Here is a 5,459-nt window from a genome sequence, read left to right as displayed (position 1 = left end):
GATTAGTAATTTATGTATGAGGACAAGTCCCACAAGATGGGACCCTTGGGTAGGTGGCCCTGGGTGTGTAAGAAAGCAGACTGAGTAAGCCATGGGAAGCAAGCCAGTAAGCAGGGTTCTTTCGTGGTCTCTCAGATTCCTGCCTTGAGTTCCTGTCTTGACTTCTCTCAGTGGTGGACTGTTCCCTGGAAGTGTAATATGAAATAAACCCTTTCCTCCCCAAGTTTTGTTTATTATCATATGGTGTTTTATCACAGCAACAGAAACATCCATCAAGACATCCACACACAATAGGTTCCAGACCAGGATCAGCCTTTACTACAATGTGAGATATTGTTTCAACAACAACAACAAAAACCTGGTTATAAATCCAATACCCACTAATAAGAAAATTATAGACAAATGTATTTAAAGGTACTATGTGATATACATAGACATTTACCATTTGGTATAGACAAAAGCAAATTTCCAACTGAGTCAAATTGCTTAGTTTTACATAAAGAATCAGATCTTTGCTGAGAGTTTGATACTGTAGGACATAGCATTTGCAACATTTTCAGAGTTGACTGGCATTTGGATTCTATAAGTATCTGTGTTGAAGACTCTGTTTTACATACATAATACACAATGGCAGAAGTACATTTAGGTTAAAGCCATTTCAGAAATTGTTGAAAATTCTCCCTCCAACAGCAGCAGAAAACACATTCCTCTCCAGTATACTTGGCACTGTCTCCAATCAAGTGTTAAGCTGCAAAACAAGTCATAACAAGTTTAACCGTCTTATTTGTCCATCATAAAGTGAAACTAGGGCAGAAGGAGGGGGATATGGCTCAGTGGGTGAGTGTACTTACCTACTGCTGTCATAGAGGACCTGGATTCAGTTCTCAGCACACACATGTGAGGTTCACAACCAGCTATAACTCCAGTTCCAGGTGATCTGGTGCCCTCTTCTGGTCTCCAGGGGCACATACACACACACACACACACACACACACACACACATACACACACACGGCACACATACACGTATACAGGCTCACATACATACACAAAAATTTCAATAAAGTTTTAAAAAGTGAAATACAAATTGAAGTGTTAGGAAAGCCAGAAAATGTAAAAATAGATAAAAATCAAATAGAATGCTCTTGAACAGCCCCTGAGTCCAAAGTAATCAGGAGAGAAAAAGTCTGGATGCACAGGAAAACAAAGCCATGACAGACCAAAACTGTGGGAGGCAGTAAGAAGCAGTCCTGGGAGGGAAGTTTATAGTGCCAAATACCTCCACATACATACATACATACATAATATATACATATATAATATATATATACATTCATAATAACATACATAATACATATATAATACATACATACATAATGCATACATATATATATAATATATACATACATAATACATACATACTACAGAATACATTATACATACATACATAATACACAATACATATGTACATATATAATATATGCATACATAATACATACATATATAATACATGCATACATAATACATATATACATATCTATATACATACATGCATAATTTTTTAAATTCATTAAACTAATTTAAATACTTCTTGGAACCAAAGAAGGAAAACAGCTAATCCCAGAGTTCAATGGGATAAAAAGGATTAATAAAGACTGGAGGATACATAGAGTAAATAGAGAAAAGAAAAAAGATGTAGTTAAAACCATGAAACCTAAAAGTTGGGTTTTTTAAGATAAACAAAATTAAAAGTTCATAGAACTACTTAGCAATTATATCAAGGCTTTATAACATGAAGTTAGTATACAGAAGGCAATCCATCTTCAGTATGCCTGCAATGGAAAAGTGAAACTTGCAATTCAAAATATAATCCTTTTGTGTGACACAACTCCTGGGTTGCTAGAAACAAGCATCTACTCATCCCAAAGGGGGAACCAGCCACAGACCAAACAAAGTAAGTATACTGCTAGGGTCTGAATTGTTGAACCAGTAAGTTTTAGTAGGGTGACTTACAGAGGTAGAGAGGATTTCTAACAGGAACAACATAAAGACAGCTGGATCACCTCCACCCACCCAGCATGGGTGACAGCTCACAGAAGCTGGGAACCTGGAGCTCACTGCTCAGCCTGCAGGCAGCACAAGAATTTGGAGAGTGAACTTGGCTGGTCTCTGCCTCTTCTACACAGCTGAATTTTACTGAAAGTGTCTCTCAGCAGTCCTAATAATGGCATGTGCATGCTTGGGAAAGGCACTGTGGTCAGTTTCAGGGACTTCCTGGAGTGTTTGAGCTGTTTAGTTCCGGAGTTTAATGAGCTTCCCTGCAGGATGGAGTGTTTCACCTCCCTTTTCGTGCCTCACTGAGCTTCCCTCCAAGATGGAAGGTGTTAGCTCAGAGAAAATGGTTATACACAAATGCCATTTATATTACAAAGGGACTCTGGCCAGCTGGAGTGTGGTGGGCAAGACTCTAGCAGGCCTTGCCCTTCTCTCTCCTTTCCTCTGCCTTACTAGGAAACTATTAGATTACATTCCTAAAGCTAACCCCCCAAGGTCTATTCCCTTATTTGGACACTTCCTCCTCCTGAAAAAAATGACTACCAAGATCCAGTTATCACAGTACTGAAGTCCAGCAATCAAAACCTCACCTAATTAACATGCCCAATCAAAATTAAACACCTCATCCTAACATGGGCTTCCCTTTGTACCTATAAACCACCATTTTCCTGTGTGCCACATCTGTCTTCTCTCTATCCAGATGCAGTCCTTCATTCCAATACCCTCCCTCCAGGACAAATAACCCTTCCCCTCTCCCTTCCCCCTTTTCTCCTCTCTTCTTTGTGTCCTTTCCTTTCTCCCTCCTCCTCTATCTTCTATCTTTGTCCCATATCCCTGCCCTGTGTTTCTCTAGGACAAATAAATCTCCTTGGTGCTGAGAACTTGAACTTGGGGATCCTGAGCCAATGCTTTTTCTTTCAATTACTATCAGGGGGAAAAAGGTATAAATCTAACAAAATGTGCTCAAAGGGTGAGTGAGGAAAACTACAAACCTCTGATGAAAGAAATCAAAGAACTAAGTAAATGGAGAAGCATTCTATGTTCCTGATAGGAGGACTCAATATTATTGATACAACAGTTCTTCTTCATTTATAGATCCACTGGGATCCCAGCCTTGCCCCCCCCCAAAATGTGGATATTGGCAAATTTATTGTAAAGTTTACACTCAGAAGTCAAAAATCCAGAATAGCAACCACAATACTGAGCAAAGGCTGACATTACCCAAATTCAAAACTTTCTATAAAGTCATGGTAATCAAGGTCATGAGCTATTGATGAGAAACAAATGGATCAATGAAACAGAACACAGAGCCAAGAAACAGACACATCATCCAGTCATACAGTGTTTGAGGAGGAGGAAAGGTGACAGAGTCTCCTAACACACGCTACTGTGGGTATTCATATGCGTGCAACAATATGGACATTGTAGACACAGACCTGACAGCCTTCAGAGAAGAGGGTGAAAATGTATCCTATACTCTAACCTAAAGAGAAAAACTATGGAGAAGTCCAGAAAGAAGCTGTGAATTTGGTCAGTTGGCAGAGTGCTTGCCTCCATGGGGGAAGCCATAGGTTCTATCCCCAGTCCCACATAAACCCAGCATGGTGGCAAATGCCTGAAACCCCAGCACTCCAGACGTGGAAGCAGGAATATCAGCTAGACAATCCTATCCTTAGATACATACAAGTTCAAGGCTAGACTGGGACACATGAGACCCTGTTCCAAAAGAAAAAATATTAAAATCTCTTAGATTATAACTCAGGAGAAAAATTTAGATGACCTTGGGGTTCCAGATGACTTTTAGATATACCAACGAGAATATAAAAGAAATATTGACATACTAAACTTTGAGTTTCCTGCTGCTTGAAAGACACTATCAGAAGAGCGAAGAACAAGCCACTGGGAGAAAATATTTGCAAGAGGCATATCTGATAAAGAGTTGTTATTGAGCACAGGCAGGAAACTCAACAGGAATACCAATGGATCGATTTATAATCGGACAAAGAGCTGATTGGGCACTCAGGACAAACACTGACTTTGTGCTCAGAAAAATGGTGCAGCCACAAACAACTCCCCTGTGTCATCAACAAAATACAAGTCAAAACAACAATAAGATTCCAGAACTTTAATATATATATATGTGTGTGTGTGTGTGTGTGTGTGTGTGTGTGTATTTTTAATTATATTATACATTATATATTATACATTATACATTATATATTATGCATTATACTATATACTATATACTATATATCATATATCATATATTATATTTATTGTTTGTTATTTATTTTATATATTAATTATGTATAGTTTATATATAATTATATATTATTATAATATATTATAATATATATACCCTTCCTTTGTGATGGAAGGCAATGACCTGAATTCAATTCTCAGCACCCACATGGTGGCTTACAACTGTCTGTTACTCCGGTTCCAGGGGATCCAATGCCCTCCTCAGGTGACAGAAGCTCATGAGGTACACAGACACGCACAAAGCCGAAACATAACAATTGTTTTTCTAAAAATGTGCTGGGGACGTAGTTTAAATGGTAGGGTGCTAGTCTAGCAGGCACAAAGTCCTAGGCCCAATCCTCAGCACTGCAGAAACATGCTAGTGGGAAGAAATGGGAACGTTTGGTATTATGATTAAGATTACAATTGGAGTTCAAGCCTTCCTTAGCTAGATAGTAAGTTCAAGAGCAGCCTGAACTACAGGAGAGACTATTAAGATAGACAGACAGACAGACAGACAGACAGACAAACGGATGGACGGATGGACATAAAAAAAATAATGAAAAGAAAAACTATGATCACCTAGGTTTCCGTGGCTACCTTGTCTTTCTCTAACTGCCCACCTCAACTGGCCCATGGAAGAGGCAAAGAGAGAGATATCATCCAACCATCTGTCCTGAGGCTCCTGACACATGCTGGGTATTCTATCCTATTACAGCCTAGAAAAAGACCCTCCCTTTCTGAGGGTACTGCAGGACCTGCACAGACTATGGGGTGCTCCAGAGCTATGTCTAATCTCTGAACCACTGAAGGAGAGCTGCATAGGTGTACCCAAACAGCAGAAGTTGGAAAGGCTGCAGGACTCAGCATAGACCCTCATGGCTCCTCCACCTGAGAGCTGTCCTTGGTTTTAATCCCTCTACTCCTTTGGGGTGTGCCTTCATGAGGCCACACAGATTCAAAGGACTCTGGGACAGCAGAGTAGAGGGACACTGCGTCAGAGTGGTGCTCTGAGGAAAGGCAGGAAACTAGCCATCACAGCCATGCTATGGCAGATGGACTCAAAGGATGTGATGCTTTGCAAAGTCTGGTTATCTGGATACCAAGACAATCATCATTTCAAAGGTGCAGAAAAAGGTCAGAGGTGTTGCCTTCAGTCACAC

At 39.8% G+C, this 5,459-nt stretch overlaps 1 long non-coding RNA gene across 1 annotated transcript; it reads right to left on the bottom strand.

The window, feature by feature from the left end:
* Positions 1–295: 295 nt before the first annotated feature.
* On the bottom strand, positions 296–1,298 carry LOC143435369 (uncharacterized). Its single transcript, XR_013105606.1, has 2 exons — positions 852–1,298; positions 296–748 (listed from the first exon to the last, which is right to left on the bottom strand). It is a non-coding gene; the product is annotated as an uncharacterized LOC143435369 (long non-coding RNA).
* Positions 1,299–5,459: the final 4,161 nt, after the last annotated feature.

Source organism: Arvicanthis niloticus, chromosome 21, assembly GCF_011762505.2.
Source record: "Arvicanthis niloticus isolate mArvNil1 chromosome 21, mArvNil1.pat.X, whole genome shotgun sequence".
NCBI lineage: Eukaryota > Metazoa > Chordata > Mammalia > Rodentia > Muridae > Arvicanthis > Arvicanthis niloticus.
The sequence above is the reverse complement of the archived record's forward strand: the minus strand, read 5'-3'. Positions and strand labels throughout refer to the sequence as shown.